This window comes from Cryptomeria japonica, chromosome 10, assembly GCF_030272615.1.
Source record: "Cryptomeria japonica chromosome 10, Sugi_1.0, whole genome shotgun sequence".
NCBI classification, from domain to species: Eukaryota; Viridiplantae; Streptophyta; class Pinopsida; order Cupressales; family Cupressaceae; genus Cryptomeria; species Cryptomeria japonica.
In genome coordinates this window covers 529,080,121-529,098,509 of record NC_081414.1, presented here as the reverse complement: position 1 = coordinate 529,098,509, position 18,389 = coordinate 529,080,121, and positions in this window count along the sequence as shown.

The following is an 18,389-nucleotide window of genomic DNA, read 5'->3' as shown; positions in this document are numbered from 1 at the left end:
GAAAATTATCTGAACAATTCATTGCAAACTTCTCATATAACATTGACACCCCAGTTACTTTGATGGACTTATGTGCCGCTAAACAATATGAGAATGAAACATTTTCATCCTTCATACAACGATGGAGGGCTCTCTATAGGAGGTGCAAGATAGTTATCCTAGAAATAGAGCAAGTGGATATGTTCACAGAAAACTTGATTCCCAAGATTAAATATCTGATACAAATGCAATGTTTAACCACATTCAAACAAATCATGGAAAAAGCTCTCAAATGTGAGAAGGGACTAGTAGAACAAGGTCTTATTAAGTATGGCAACACTAACAACAATGACAAATCTAAGTTTTGGTCGAAAAACAAAAATGTGACCAATGATGGTATTGTAGACGCCAGACTGATAAACAAAACTCAACCCATTTTCTCTTTGGGAATGAGTCAGTCATCTAATCTACATATAGGGAATAATGCAACCTCCACAAATGTAAATGCTACACAAAAAATGAACACAAGATACCCCAGGGTAAATGCTCCAATAAGAAATTACACACCTCTAGGAGAACCTATTGAGTCAGCGCTCAAAAAGTTAATACAGGAAAACATGATCACTTTACCTAAAGTAAGAGTGTATGAACCAGTTCCTTTCAAACCCACATGGTGGAATGATAATGATTTATGCGATTATCATTGGACCAAAGGTCACAAAACAACAAGTTGCTACAAATGGAAAAACTTGGTCCAAGATATGATAGACCAAGGGGACATCACAATTGATATCGATAAAACCTCAGCAAACACAAATCATACAATTTTTAAGGATCCTTTTGTTAAACATGACAAAGGGAAAGCTACCACATCAGGTACCCAAGACAATACAACCAACTACACAAAGGTCTCATACGATTACACTATTCATGCCATTAGCTCAGGAGATATAGCAAACAATGATTCACAAGAAACATTTGGTCAAGATGACCAATATCAAGACACTCACACAGATGATAACCAAATTTGCATGATATCAAAGGCACCAAAGTACGATGATGACTTAAATCTTTGTCTCAGAGACTAGGGGCATGATCAACCATCTCACTCAGGTTGGTTTGAAGATGAACTCATAGAACACATCATGGATGTCAAACATACACATGAAGACTATGAAGAGGGATTTAACATAAATCTTCATCAAACAGCTTATGATACCAACAAATCTTGTAAGCCTAATGATACAGTCGCTACAATCACCATAACTCCCAGAGATAGAGACTGTGTAGTGGTTACTCGCAGATCAAAGGTAACTTTACAAGGGATACCACCAAATCATCCACCAGCAGTATGGACTTACAATGATGTTGAGCAACTTAAGAAAACTCTGGCACATATATCATTATTTGAACTATTGTGTATTTCACCCACTCACAGAGCTATACTAGATAAAGCACTTCAAGATTCAGTAGTAGACAGAGATATAGATGAAAATGCCTTCCAGTCTATGGTAGGGAATTTGACACAAGGCACATGTATTGCATTCACAAAACAAGATATTCCTAGTGATAGACTGCTTCATAACGACCCACTACATCTAGAAGCTTATATTCATAAGAGAAGAATCAGAAGAGTACTCATAGACTGAGGAGCCGGTCTCAACATTTGTACTTTAAAATTGGTTAAGGCACTAGGATATTCTAAACTTCACATTGATTCATCCAAGAGGATAAATATCAAGACATATGATGATGAAGAACGTCCATCAAAAGGCATTGTAACATTACCCGTACAAGTAGGACCTATAACAACAGAGGTCACTTTTTAAGTCTTGGACAGAGAACTAGGATATAATATGTTATTAGGCCGCCCATGGATCCACACCATGCAAGCAATACCATCCATATTTCATTAGTGTGTCAAATTCCCATACAATGGTATTGAAATCACCATAAAGGGTGATTCAAATCCCTTCCAACATTGCAATTTCTTGAAAGGCGATGTGGATAATTAGGTACCTATTAATCAAGTAACACCTCTCATTACACAACTAAAGGCATTAACAATTATAGAAACAAAAAAGGATATACCTTCAACCTTACAAATACAAGATATGGGTTGTGGAGAGTATTCTATTGAAAATAGTTTAAGTGGGAAACAATTGTCTCTATCTCCTAAGTCCTTTGGGAAACCTCACAATACAATACAAAAACAAGACAAAGGAAAAGCAATTGTTAGATACACAGACTCATGCTCTTTCATTAGATGGGGTGACTTACAAGAAGAATCCTTGAACGAAGATGTTAACCATTTGATATATAGAGAAGAAGATCACATGACGATACCCATAATACCCACAGATCAGTATGGTAATGGATTCAAAATGCTCCAGAGACATGGATATGATGGTACCACAAGCCTTGGGTTACAAAAATAAGGAAGACTAGAACCTATTGTTCCTAATGATAATCCAGGGAATCAAGGATTGAGATATAAGCATGTACAACATATCACATAAGCAAGACAACGTACCCTTGATATATTAAATTGACCAACGTAACCATCAAACTATATACCACAAAGGGATTTGTCGACATAGGCACTTCCATCTTCATCTCAAACAAGTAATCAAGTACCCACATCTCCTAGTACAAAATCAGATGGGGAAGACATGAGACAACTCCTGCAACAACCTAGCACTCAATCACAAAATGATGCAATTGTTGACACAACAGTACAGGCTAATGTTGCAATAGAGGTAGGTTTACCACCACCAGTTGAATCTCATCCATGGTTATTGTCACTACTTGTGCCACAAGAAATGACTCATGCTCAACCTAATGAATCAAATGAAGAAATATTGCAAAGGCTTATACCAGGCTTAAGAAGGGCAAATAATATCCAAAGAAGACTAGTCAATCTACACCAGAATCAGTGGCAGGAACAAGAAGATATAAGTGATGATAGCTCATAGGATGAAACATATATTGAAAGTGAGACAGACTCTCACGACTACGAATTATTATCACTACATGATTCTAGCCCACCAGAAAGTGTAATATCAAGGTATCAAATAAGGCTTATACAGGATGAAAATACACAAAGTCATTCAAACAATCAAGTCTTCATGTTATCAGAGTCTACCATAACAAGGGTCATAGGGAATGGAGCATATAATTTGGCTACCATGGAGGGAGATCCACTCTCTGACCCTATGAACAACATGCACCTTAAACGATACTATACCTAAGGGTTGTGTAGTCTAGGTTTTACTTTCCACATTGCATATCATATTATTCAAAGCATTGCATTACATATAGTTTCCTTTTTCAAATGCATCGCATCCTCAAAGTTTTTGGATTTTCATATTAGAGAATCAAGAACACAAGGCAAGTGTTCAAGTTTATCATTCATTTACATTCAAGAGAAACAAGGGTCATCTCCTTTCTTAGATATTAGGACATGAAGTATTTGAGGTTCTAAGGTCGTTCATTTTCAACATTACCCTATGACGACGCTTTACTTATGGTTGGGTAGTGATTTCACTATTTGAGACTTGTTAACCCAAAATCTATCAATTGTTATATCTCAAACACAATAAATCTCTAATTCATTCTAGACACCTAGTTGATCATATGACTAGTGAAAAATCTAAAATTCTACTTCAGCGCTGCTATATTTGTCACACCCAAGTAGGTTTCATTACTTACAAGTCAAAGCAAGAAAAGAAAAAGAAAAAGAAAAAGAGCTATGCCAAATTCATCTCAAGGCAAAAGAGCAATGATATATAATTAAAATATCACGCATATGAGTGCGACAAAAAGCTTGACTATGGGAACATGCAAGTAACTCCATCGGAGCTATGAATGTCTATTGGCAATGGAGCAATATTTGAGAAATTGTAGTCTATAACCTCATCAGAGCTCTCAAGGCTTGCTAGCAGTGAGGCTCTATTCGGGATGCTTTTGAAGTTAGGATAATTCATGTAGCTAGTCATATAGGATGCTAAGGATCTTTAGTGAACACAAGAGCAGGAATTAACTCATCTGCACATACATGGGCAAAATAAGATCAAGGTTTCAAGAACCAATGTGTAAGTTTTCCATGTCTCCATTTGTAAATCCTAGTCACTAAGTGTGTTGAGATGAATGTTCCAAAGGGCCTTAGGGATCAATTGGTTGCTTCTCTATGAAATGTTTTGCACCTCTATTTCAATTGGTGTATTACAAATGCTAACATAGTCAACCTTGTTCAAATAGGAAATACATCTTCATCATGCATATTGCATTAACATAGGTCATGTCAAAAATTCATTTGTCTCCACATAAATTCTGCAGTTCATCATGTCATACAAGTCTACATAGAGGGGCCATAATTGAAAAAATCCTAAAAAATCATATAAAGTCCTAAAAAAATCCAAAAACATTGAAAAACTCAATCCAAAAACAATGAAAAACTCAAAATCCAAAAACAATGAAAAACTCAAAATCCAAAAATAGTGAAAAACTTAAAACCCAAAAACAATGAAAAACTCAAAATCCAAAAAAATTGAAAAACTCAAAATCCAAACATAGTGAAATCCATAAAAAATATCAAAAATATCTGCATAACAATCCTACAAAATTCGAAAACATTGGATAAAGTCCTGAAAAATCAATCCAAAAACATTCAAATATCAATCCACATAATCCAAAAACATCGAAAAAGCTCTTGGAAAAGAACTAAAAATCAATCAATCAAAAAACTTGCAATAAAATGTCTTGTGAGAAACAAATACCCTAGCAGATATCTAGCGAATGCTTCGCACAAAGTTAATAAAGGATAGGACTATCCAGTCAAACATATGCAATCAACTGATCAAACTGTCTTATCAATCATATCATATCCATATCAAAGTGATCATTATCTTGTCTTAAACAGAAGAGGATACACTCGAAATAAGATAGGTTAGTCTTAAATGGGGTCCGCAACTTTCTGAGATCAGACATTATCAACCATCACATCAAGCAACTGAGAATGAAGACACAAGGTCAGTATAGCTGCTGAATTTTGTTTGGGTTAGTCTTTATCTTTTATCAATTGGCAACAAATTATGTTCCTATGCTACTCAAGGATGTCCACAAGTGACTAGAGGAGCTATAATGGGCATTATCTTTTTCTTTGTTTGCTTTTTGTGGTGTGAACCATTGAAATTGTAGGGAAATTACTCTAGTGGGTGTTTGTGATAGGAGCATTTAGCTATTGGATGTCACACATACCTCGACCCCTAGTGTAATTCCCATAATGGAGGGTTCACTCCTTATCTGCTACGTGTTTTTTTCTACAATGAGATATTTTTGCATCTTGGTTCCTTATACCCTGATGTGCTAAGCTTCATTGTTCAATAATAAGGCTCAGTGATGAATATATATTGATGCAATAAAATATGTGACACAGGTTCGTGATTCTTTCAATTTCATTCTCATCTCATTTGCTTATTGATAGTTTGTTGATTTCTCATCTTCTTTCTAAATCGCATTCTTTCTAACATTCTTTCTATCATCAATTTTTCTTTCTATCATCTAACTAGCATTTCTTCACGGTGTATCTGAGTTAAAATTGCTTCAGCCATTATCATACAAAAAACATTCATAATAGATTTCATTGCATTCATAATAGATTTCATTGCATTCATAATAAATTCCATTGCATTCATTATAGATTTAATTAAACATTCATATTAGAGTTCATTACATTCACTAGCATAATTAATACATACATGTACTACCATTGCATTCAGAATCATATAGAATCAAATAGATATGCATCATAAAACTCATAGCATCATATAAGCATACATGGAAAATAAAACATAAATAAATCACTGCCAAAACTTGCATATCATATATATACGACTCAAAAATGATAATGTGTGTGAATACAATAAATAAGCCTGAAGGCTCAGATAACATGATCAAAAAATGTCTCAACCAACACTGCCTCTATCAACAGGTGGATTTTGTCAACTAGATCCTACCCCAGGATGTCAATGTTGTCCCATAATGCCATCACTACTAGTCCATCATGAAGAAGATCTACTCGATCTCCTCCCCATAAATACACTGAATCTAGGCTCTCTCTAACCCTCGGGGATGGCTCTCTCATATGCCTATCGATAATAAATAGCCTCCTACGTAGCAGTGAAACACCTATCTACCTGGTCACGTGCATCTGTACCTGCTCTAAAAAGCTAATCAAAGGCATCCATGGTGATCTAACATCTCCGGACTGCCTCATCTCTCTCCCTCTGGAGGCAATTCCTCTCAGCCTCAAGCGCATGATAATCTGCACCGTAGGCCTCTCGTTCGGCATCTTGTCTAGTGACCTAATCCTCTAAACTTTGGACCCACGCCCTAAGAATCTGTGAATCGTCCTCATCACCAACCTGTCCTCTCCCACCCTCTACAACAGGCACATCCCCTAGCTCTAGCATATCCTCATCATCATCCCCACCCTCGCTTCTAGATGACTATGAATAATCATCGCTATCCCCACTATTGATAGACTCAGTGTCTCCACGAATGTCTACAACCTCATCTCCCTCACCTCCCTCACCTCCTCCCTCATCTCCACCACCTCTTCTCTTGGCTCCACCCTCTCCTCCTCCTCTGACTCTCTCCCCTGTATCTATCCTCAACTGCTATCTAGGATGGCGAATCTGTTGTGCTGTAATTGGAACAACAAATCAGTCAATGGCACTGGCCTATGCCTAGCAAACCATGCATCATACTTCGTCGTCGTCCCTGGATCCACTGCACCTCTACTCCAACCCTAGAGTAATGGTTGCAAAGCATCAAACTCGACAAAAGTAATATGTGGTTGTATGCACACACCCTAATCAGATACCTCCCGCGATACGCAAGCAAAGTAAGCAGTAACTATAGGTGTCACCTATACCTCACCGAACTGTCTCAGAACCCGCCTTGGAAGATACATCTCAATAATCCATTGGGTCTCGAAGGTCCTACCGATCAGATATCTCTGCTATCGACAGAAAGGTAAGTGTATTGCAGCATCCTCCCAACTAGGCCAATCTAATTATGGTCTCCAAATAAAATGATGCAATATGTCCAACTGATGCCTCCAATATAAGGTGTTCCCTGAACCCCTGTGTCTAATACCTGTTGTGTACCTTAAAGCATAAGGCTCACCAGGCTACAAATCTACATGAATGACAGGCCTAGAGATAGAAATATGCTCCCATGCCCAAGTATGGAACAAAGTCACACCACAACTGATAGATCGGTATCCTAGATACACAATACCATGCATCTAATAATATAACATGGCTAGTAGACAAGGACCCCATGCATGCAGTCGACGATGAACAATCATATCATGGAGCACTCTGCCCCATCCAACTGGAAATCCATGACCTCGTCTGTTAGGTATTAGTAAACCACTGACAACACTACATAATACAATAGTAATGTCAACATAATCCAATCGGGCCCAAGGGATGTCATAACGGCCACTGATCTGCAAATCTTGTATCTCACACTCGAAAAGTGCACATAGTCCAGCAAAGCCATCATCATGGTCGTATACAACTCTCTCACCATGAATAGGAATAAAAGGTATACGCCATACATCCTCTAATGTGATGGATGCCTCACCAGTCAGAAGATGAAATGAACAAGTCTCAGAGTGCCACCGCTCTATCAATGTTGTAATAATGGCCCTGTTGGTCGTAAAATCTAGCAAGTGTAAAACATGATATAGACCAAGCTGTTGGATATGCTCAATCTCCTCATCAAGTAAATCAGCATGAAGATCAAGTCCACTAGGTCTGCTCTGTTGGCAGTATAACACTCCAATGTTATCCTACAATTAGAAAATGTTGAAAATATTAGATATCGGATCCCGAAAAACAAAAATATTTTCAAAACGCATGACAAAAATTACATGTACAATGAATGCGTGATAGTTATGACTAATGCGGTACAATTATGACTCTTGCGTGACGTTTAAAGCTAATGTGTAATGAAATGAGCACATGCGTTACAATACACACTATTGCGTAAAGAAATGAGTGAATGTGGCATGTTTAACATGAATGCGTAACACTTAAGGCGAATGCATAGCAATCAGAGCGTTTGCAATACATTATGAACGAATGTGTAAAAACCGATAAGAAATTGCGTAACACAATGCAAAAATTGATCAGTGAATTTGTTTTTGGAAAATAGTAAGAAAATAGGTAAAAAAAAAAAGAAAAAATTGGAAAAATACCATGCCGCCAGTCTCAAGAGGTCTCTGATATGAACGTACTCGGTCAGACAGATGCAATTGAGCTCTATAACTAGCCATGATGATCAAATACTTGCAAGAGAGCACACAAATTGCAAAGAAAACAAAGAATTTACCAAAGTGCAAATGAGCAAATGAAAACCTAAAAACATCTATTTATAACTCAAAATTAGTGTTTTTTGACACCTCGACACCCGTGGTCCCCGCTAGCTTCAAACACCTTGTAGCCTACTCAAATGATCTCGAAATTGCACAGAACTTCACACGCTTGCTCGTTACACTGGTATCGAAAACATGGTCTCAATTTTTTAATTTTCTAACCACCTTTTCCGAGGGGGCATATTTACACTAGACAGCAGTACCAAGGCATACTGGGGTAGAATTTTTCATTTTCTTTGAAACAATGTCATTTCGACTTTGTCTCAAAGAGGGGCAAATGTAGACACCTAAAAATGTCTCATTGATCATGTACTAATTATTCCTCTGATTGATTAAATAATTCTTTAATTATTTAATTAAGTTAATTAATCATATTCTTCTAATTTCATATTTCCTCATAATCTTAATAATTATTCTATTTCCTATTCTATCATCATTTGATCATTTTAACCATTTTCTAAATATTAAATAAATATTTATTATTTAATTAATTGTGATTTTATCCTTTAAATTAAATAATCTTTATTATTTAATTAAATTCAATTTCTAAATAATTAAATAATTTCTTCAAATTATTTAATTAACTAATTAATTATTCCATTTCCAAATCCCCAAATTCTAATTTCATTTAATTATTTAATTAGTGGTTGATGAAGGTCTCACTAATGAGGAATCAAATGATGAAGATAGTCAAGACACTGTGTTTGTAGCAGTTAAGGAAGATGTGTCAGGCAAGAAGGCTATTGCCTCCCGCTTTGATAATTCCAATGAGTGGATTATTGATAGTGGTTGTTCTCACCATATGACTGGTGACTAGAGTAAGTTTATATCTTTGGAAGAATATGATGGTGGTGTGGTTCATTTTGGTAATGATGCACCATGCATGGTAAAAGGCAGAGGGTCCATCTCTCTGAATGGAAAAAGCAGTGCTGACAATGTGTATTGGGTAGAAGGTCTCAGACACAACCTTTTGAGTGTTGCCCAGCTGAATGATAATGGACTCACTCTAGAATTCAGAGATGGGGTGTGTAAAATAAAAGGTAAGAGTGGTAAACAGATGGCCACCAGTATGCAAACTAAAGGTAACCTATTTCAGCTGAATGCAAATATCAGTACATGTCTAATGGCTAAGTTTGATGATAGCTGGAAATGGCATAGGAGACTCTGCCATGTAAACTTTGATAATATTGTGAAGGCCAATAAGATCAATGCAGTTAGAGGATTGCCTATGCTGAGCAAACTGGAGAATCCTTTGTGCAGAGAGTGTCAACTGGGGAAAATGTCTTCCTCAACCTTCAAAGGTAAATCTTTCACTGCAAACAATTTACTTGATCTTGTGCATACTAATTTGTGTGGTCCTATGAAAACTAGGAGTGTGCAGGGAGATAGTTATTTTATGATTCTTATTGATGATTGCTCAAGAATGATGTGGGTCACATTCTTGAAGCACAAGTCTGAAGCCTTTGGAAAGTTCAAAGCCTTCAGAGCACTGGTTGAAAAAGAAAGCGGTAAGAGGATTAAGTGTCTGAGAACTAATCAAGGAGGAGAATTCACTTTCGGTGAATTCAACAAGTACTGTGAAGAGAACGACATCAAGAGGCAAATATCTACCCCCAGACTCCATAGCAAAATGTCCTAGTAGAGAGAAACAACTGGACTATAGTTGAAGCAGCCAGAACAATGCTAATCCAAGGAAAAGTTGCTCACACCTTTTGGAGACAAGCGGTGAGCACTGCAGTCTACACAATGAACTGGGTACTCATGAAAAAGGGTAAGGATAAAACACCTTATGAGTATTGGACCGGTAAGACACCAGTGGTAAGCTACTTTAGAGTGTTTGGTAGAAAATGTTATATCAAGAGGAGTGAACATCAAAGCAAGTTTGATGCTAAATGTGAAGAGGGAATATTCCTAGGGTATTCCACAAAGAGAAAAGCTCTCAAATGTTTCAACAATAAGACTCAGAGAATTGTTGAAAGCATCAATGTTAGACTTGATGAAACCTTTGAGAAACCTGAGGAAACTGGCAGTAAGCAAGTAGGAGATGAACTGGTAGTAACCTTCTAGGAACCAGTTGCAAAACAACCTAGCACCACTAACAATGCTCCTACACTAGTAGATGTTGATGCTGATGAAGATGAGGATGAAGAAGAAAAGAAAGAGGAAACAACTAAGATCATTCCTAGGTATGTAAAGTTGAATCATGATCCAAAGCAGATCATAGGAGACAAGGATGCAGGAATTCTTACAAGAAGAAAGGTCAGAGAAAACTCTTGCATGATCTCTGAATTTGAGCCTAAAACATTCAAAGAGGCACATAAAGATGAAGACTGAATCAAGGAAATGGAAGAGGAATTTGACCAGATAGAAAATAATGGTACATGATCTTTGGTACCTAGACCTGAGCATAAAAATGTCATAGGCACCAAATGGATTTTCAAAAATAAGCTGAATGAAGATGGCAAAATGGTAAGAAACAAAGCCAGATTGGTGTGCAAAGGATATGCTCAAGAAGAAGGAGAACACTACGGAGAAACCTTTGCTCCAGTAGCTAGATTGGAAGGAGTTTGTATGCTTCTTGCATATGCAACATTCAAGGGATTAAAAGTATATCAAATGGATGTAAAATCTGCATTCCTGAATGGAATACTAGAAGAGGAGGTGTATATAGAGCAACCAAATGGGTTTGCCCTATCAGAAGATAGTGTGTAGGCTACATAAAACCTTGTGTGGACTAAAGCAAGCACCTAAAGCATGGTATGAACACTTGCACTCCCATCTTGTGAAGATTGGATTTGACAGAACAAGTGAAGATAGAAATATCTAACTAAAGTTAGAAGGAGATCATATTCTAATCAATGAGGTATTTGTTGATGACATAATTTTTGGAGGAGATGACAAGATGAGTCATGATTTTGAAGATGAGATGAAAAGGAGTTTGAGATATCACTTATAGGGGAGATTAAGTTCTTGATTGGACTACAGATTCAACAAATGAAAGATGGAATCTTTATCACTCAGTCCAAGTATGTCAAAGAGGTGTTGAAGACTTTTGGCATGGAAGATAGCAAACCGGTTGGTACACCGATGGTGACCGGTTGTAAATTATCAAAAGACGATGACTCAGGGTTGGTAAATGAGAAGGAATATCGATCAATGATTGGTAAATTACACTATGTAGTACATAGCAGAATGGACATTGCACATGCAGTGGGCATTACTGCAAGGTTCCAGAAAAGCCCAAGAGAATCCCACCTGGTAGCAGTCAAGTGGATTCTGAGATATCTGAAGGGAACTATTGACTATGGATTATGGTATCCATACAGTAAGGATTTCAACCTGAAAATGTTTACAAATGCTGACTGGGCTGGTAATGTGGACAACCAGAAGAGCACAACTGGTGGTGCATTCTTTATTGGTGGTAGACTATTCTCATGGATGAGTAAGAAGTAGAGTTGTATATCTTAGTCTACAGCAGAAGCGGAATATGTTGCAGCATTTATGAACTGTACCTAGACAATTTGGATGAAGCATGTATTAAATGACTTCAAAGTTCCTGTATCTAAACTAGTAAGTATATTTTGTGACAACACAAGTGCAATTAACATCTCCAAGAATCCGGTTTTACATGCTAGAACCAAACACTTCAAGCTCAAGTATCATTTCTTGAGGGAAAAGGTTCAGAACAAAGAAGTTGTATTGGAACATGTTTCCAGTAAGGAGCAGCTAGCAGACATATTCACCAAGCCTCTACTTAAGGCTACCTTTACCTATTTGAGAGGTGAATTAGGTGTGTTGCCCCTTCAAGAGGTGAACTAAAGGTGTGTGCGCCACATCAATCACGTCTTACATTGATATATCTTTTTTAGGATTGGTGTGTTGAAGGATGCTACTCCTTAGGGGGAGAAGCATAGTGGAACATAGATGTGTATGCCTCCACTTTGGCATTATTGTCAAAGGGAAAGAAGATGTGAAGCGGAGAAGATATCTGCAGTATTGGGGAGAAGATGTGAAGCAGAAGCAGAAAGATATATTTGTATATTGCCATCAATGCTAAAGGGGGAGATTGTTGGCATATGTGCAGAGCATGATGACATGATGATATTGTATGTTGTCATTGATGGCAATATGATGAAGTATGAACCAGTATGTTGTAGTAAGCAAAGTAGCAAGAGAACCGGTATGATGATGTAAAACAATAGTTGTCAATATGTGAAATATGTGCAAAGCATGATGACATGATGATATTGTATGTTGTCATTGATGTCAATATGTTGAATTATGAACCGGTATGGTGTAGTAAGCAAACTGGCAAGAGAACCCGTATGCTGATGTAAACTGGTATTTGTGAAAAAGAGAAGCGGTATGTTTGTTCAAGATGAACCGGTATGTTAGAATAAGAACCGGTAAATGGAAGTTTTGTATTGGGGTTTCATTTGGCATGACTACCGATTCGTAGTCTCAGCTTCAGGGTTTCCGGTTGATGCATTCCAAGCTTGTGTGATTCAATTGATGACATCTTGTGATGAGTTAGCATTGTATGAAGACCAGATAGTGTTGCCATGTTAGCCTTATGCGCGTGAAGTATTTCCTTGAGGATCTTGCATGGAGAGTGATCGTATCTACCTTGAGAATGTGCAAAGTCTCTGTAAATAGTGGAGTGCGCATGATGAGTTATCAGCTTCCTGGAGTGGCAAAGAATGAACGTTGGAGAATTTCTTGAGATCTGTTCAAGACTGTTGTACTCGATGCAGTGTGATTAATGATCAGGATTGAACTGACTGGATTGTAAAACCTAAATGTTTAGGGTTTAGGGTTTATGCTACCAACCTATGTTTTTCGTATAAGGTCGATGATATTTTTCATTTTAAAGTTGTTGGAAAATGGTATGTGTGTATCCCAGTGAGAGATACTTCATTCTTGCTAGACCAGAGAAGTGTGTTGATACCTGCAGAGTGTGATTGTAGAAGAAAAGGAGCTTAAGTGGATATGCCTTGGTATTGAGTGTTGTTATTAGATCAGTGTATTACCTATTAACTTCTAACCATTTTAGTAGTTGGAAAATCCCTTAACCAGGTAGCTTTAACAGGATTTTGTGTAAATCCTTTAACAGGGTGACTCAATTCAATGAGTTCTTCAAATCCTCTTGCGAGGTAACCTTTAACCGGGTATTTAGCCATCCCTTAACTGGGTGATCCCTAGCAGGATCTGTTCCTAGTAGAACCTATTGTAAAAGTCTCTAATCGGACTAGGCTCCTAACAGAGCTAACTTCAAAAGAGTTCAAAAATATCTTGTGGGTATTCATCCCCACTGTGGTTTTTCCCAGTTGGGTTTCCACATGAAAAATCAATGTGTCATGTGTGATGCCTTTCATGTGATGGTTTAGTGCTTTATGTCAAACTGGTAAAATATGTTGAACTAGCAATCATTATATTTCTGATGATAGATTACTTGTTTATGCATAAGGGTGAAGTGGAAATGAGATATTAGATTGTATGGAAAGCTAAGGGCTACTGATTTAAGTCTTTGACATTCTTACTATGTTTTACCAGTAGTAATCTGGTTTAGATCGGTGTTAGTGCTTGTCAGTCAAAGTGCAGTGTTTGCAATCAAACCGGTTTAGGAAAAGTGTTTTTGCCTATACTGATTCACCCCCCCCCCTCTCAGTACTGGTTTGGTACTAATTGTTCATCATTTATTCATCAATTGGTATCAGAGCAACTTCCAGGTCCTCTATGTTGTAAGCCTAACTGCTTGAGGAAAAGATCCTACTCTAATGATGAAGAGGGAAGGTCCAAAGTTCAATAGAGACAACTTTAAAATATGGAAGGATAGAATGAAGATATACATCAAAAGCATGGGTGCTCAACACTGGAGCTATGTTGAGAATGCTTATGTTATCCCTACCGGTACTCTCACCGATGATCAAAAGAGAGAGATTCAGGAGAATGGGCAAGTCATGGAAGCCCTAATCAGCAGTCTTTCGGACATTGAGTTTATTGATGTTCAGGATAAAGACAATCCCAAAGAAGTATGGGATGCTCTTGAGAATATCTATGGTGGTGATGAGCATGTGAAACAAGCTAAGGAAGAGAGCCTTAGGGGAAAGTTTGAAGACATAAGGATGGTTGAAGGAGAGACCATTCAACAATGTGGAATAAGAATTAAAACTTTTGTTGGAGACATCAAGAGTGTAGGTGGTATAATAGATGATTCCACTATTGTTAGCAAAGTCTTGAGATCCTTATTATTGGTCTATGCAATAAGGGTTGCTGCTATTCAGGTTTTGAGGTCTATTGACAAGACAAAGGTATCCTTAGAATCCATCATTGCTAAGTTGACAACTTAAGACCTAAATAATTATGATGGCAGTATTCAGAAGACTGAATCAGCCTTCAGAGCATCTACTGCACCATCTAGAAAGGGCAAAAAAGCTAGTACCAGTAGTGAACCAAGACAAAGTAGAAAAATGGATGATGAGGAGATCCTGATGGAATTTGAATCTCTTCTTGCCAAGAGACTTCCTAAGGGAACCAATAAATACAGAGGTAAGCTCCCTTTGAAATGTTTTTCTTGCAATAGGATAGGACACATTGCTGTAAATTGTCCTAATGATGATAACAAGGACAAACTAGAGAGGTTCAAGAAGTTCAAAGGATGAAACCAGAGAAACTATTTTGTAGCGGTTGATGAAGGTGTCATTGATGAGGAATCAGAAGATGATGATAGTGAAGACATTGTGTTTGTAGCAGTTAAGGAAGATGTGTCAGACAAGAAAGCTCTTGTCTCCTCCTTTGATAATTCCAACGAGTGGATTATTGACATTGGTTTCTCTCACCATATGACTGGTGACCGAAGTAAGTTTCTATCTCTAGAAGAATATGATGGTGGTGTGGTTCATTTTGGTAATGATGCACCATGTATGGTAAAAGGCAGAGGGTCCATCTCTCTGAATGGAAAAAGCAGTGCTGACAATTTGTATTGGGTAGAAGGTCTTAGACACAACCTTTTGAGTGTTACCTAGCTGAATGATAATGGACTCACTCTAGAATTCAAAGATGGAGTGTGTAAAATAAAAGGTAAGAGTAGTGAACTGATGGCCACCAGTATGCAAACCAAAGGTAACCTATTTCCACTAAATGCAAATATCAGTACATGTCTAATGGCTAAGTTTGATGATAGCGGGATATGGCATAGGAGACTCTGCCATGTAAACTTTGATAATATTGTGAAGGCTAGTAAGATCAAGGTAGTTAGAGGATTTCCTACGCTAAGCAAACCAGAAAATCCTTTGTGTAGAGAGTGTCAACTAGGGAAAATGTCTTCCTCAACCTTCAAAGGTAAATCTTTCACTGCAAACAATTTACTTGATCTTGTGCATACTGATTTGTGTGGTCCTATGAAAACTAGGAGTGTGCAGGGAGATAGGTATTTTATGATTCTTACTAATGATTTCTCAAGAATGATGTGGGTCACATTCTTGAAGCACAAGTCTGAAGCCTTTGGAAAGTTCAAAGCCTTCAGACCACTAAGATCATTCCTAGGTATGAGGATGAAGAAGAAAAGAAAGAGGAAACAACTAAGAGCATTCCTAGGTATGTAAAGTTGAATCATGATCCAAAGCAGATCATAGGAGACAAGGATGCAGGAATTCTTACAAGAAGAAAGGTCAGAGAAAACTCTTGCATGATCTCTGAATTTGAGCCTAAAAAATTCAAAGAGGCACATAAAGAGGAAGAATGGATCAAGGCAATGGAAGAGGAACTTGACCAGATAGAAAATAATGGTACATGGCCTGAGCATAAAAATGTCATAGGCACCAAATGGGTTTTCAGAAATAAGCTGAATGAAGATAGAACAATGGTAAGAAACAAAGCCAGACTGGTGTGCAAAGGATATGCTGAAGAAGAAGGAGAAGACTATGGAGAAACCTTTTCTCTAGTAGCCAGATTGGAAGGAGTTTGTATGCTTCTTGCATATCCAGCATTCAAGTGATTCAAAGTATATCAAATGTATGTAAAATCTACATTCCTGAATGGAATACTAGAAGATGAGGTGTATATAGAGCAACCAGATGGGTTTGCCCTATCAGAAGACAATGACATGGTGTGTAGACTACACAAAGCCTTGTGTGGAATAAAGCAGACACCTAGAGCATGGTATGAACACTTGCACTCCCATCTTCTGAAGATTGGATTTGAGAGAACAAGTGAAGATAGAAATATCTATCTGAAGTCAGAAGGAGATCAGATTCTAATCTGTGAGGTATTTGTTGACATAATTTTTGGAGATGACAAGATGAGTCATGATTTTGCAGATGAGATGAAAAAGGAGTTTGAGATGTCACTTATAGGGGAGATTAAGTTCTTGATTGGACTACAGATTCAACAAATGAAAGATGGAATCTTTATCCCTTAGTCCAAGTATGTCAAAGAGGTGTTGAAGACTTTTGGCATGGAAGAACGCAAACTGGTTGGTACACCAATGGTGACCGGTTGTAAATTATCAAAAGATGATGACTCAAGGTTGGTAAATGAGAAGGAATACCGATCAATGATTGGTAAATTACACTATGTAGTACATAGTAGATTGGACATTGCACATGTAGTGGGGATTAGTACACAGTTCTAGAAAAGCCCAAAAGAATCCCACTGGGTAGTAGTCAAGCGGATTCTGAGATATATGAAGGGAACTATTGACTATGGATTATGGTATCCATATAGTAATGATTTCAACCTAAAAGTGTTTATAGATGTTGACTAGGCTCATAATGTGGACGACCGGAAGAGCACAACCGGTGGTGCATTCTTTCTTGGTGGTAGACTAGTCTCATGGATGAGTAAGAAGCAGAGTTGTATCTCTTAGTCTTCAGCAGAAGCGGAATATGTTGCAGCATTTATGAACTGTACCCAGACAATTTGGATGAAGCATGTATTAAATGGCTTCAAAGTTCCTGTATCTGAACTAGTAAGTATATTTTGTGACAACACAAGTGTAGTTAACATCTACAAGAATCCGGTTTTACATGCTAGTACCAAGCACTTCGAGCTCAAGTATCATTTATTGAGGGAAAAGGTTCAGAACAAAGAAGTTGTATTCGAACATGTTTCCTGTAAGGAGCAGCTAGCAGACATATTTCACCAAGCCTCTACTGAAGGCTACCTTTACCTATTTGAGAGGTGAATTAGGGGTGCTGCCCCTTCAAGAGGTGAACTAAAGGTGTGTGCTCCACATTAGTCAGGTCTTACATTGATATATCTTTTTTAGGATTGGTGTGTTGAAGGATGGTACTCCTTAGGGGGAGCAGCATAGTGGAACATAGATGTGTATGCCTCCACTTTGGCATTATTGTCAAAGGGGGAGAAGATGTGAAGCAGAGAAGATATCTGCAGTATTGGGGAGAAGATGTGGAGTAGAAGTAGAAAGATATCTTTGTATATTGCCATCAATGCCAAAGGGGGAGATTGTTGGCATATGTGTAGAGCATGATGACATGATGATATTGTACGTTGTCATTGATGTCAATATGCTAAAGTATGAACCATTATGGTGTAGTAAGCAAATTGGCAAGAGAACCAGTATGATGATGTAAACTGGTATTTGTCAATATGTGAAATTTGTGCAGAGCATGATGACATGATGATATTGTATGTTGTCATTGATGTCAATATGCTGAAGTATGAACCAGTATGGTGTAGTAAGCAATTTGGCAAGAGAACTAGCATTGTGATGTAAACCAGTATTTGTGAAAAAGAGAAGCGGTATGTTTGTTCAAGGTGAACCGGTATGTTGGAATAAGAACCAGTAAATGGAAGTTTTGTATTGGGGTTTCATTTGGCATGACTACCGGTTGGTAGTATCAGCTTCAAGGTTTCCAGTTGATGTATTCCAAGCTTTTGCGATTCAAGCGATGACATCTTGTGATCAGTTAGCATTGTATGAAGAACAGATAGTGTTGCC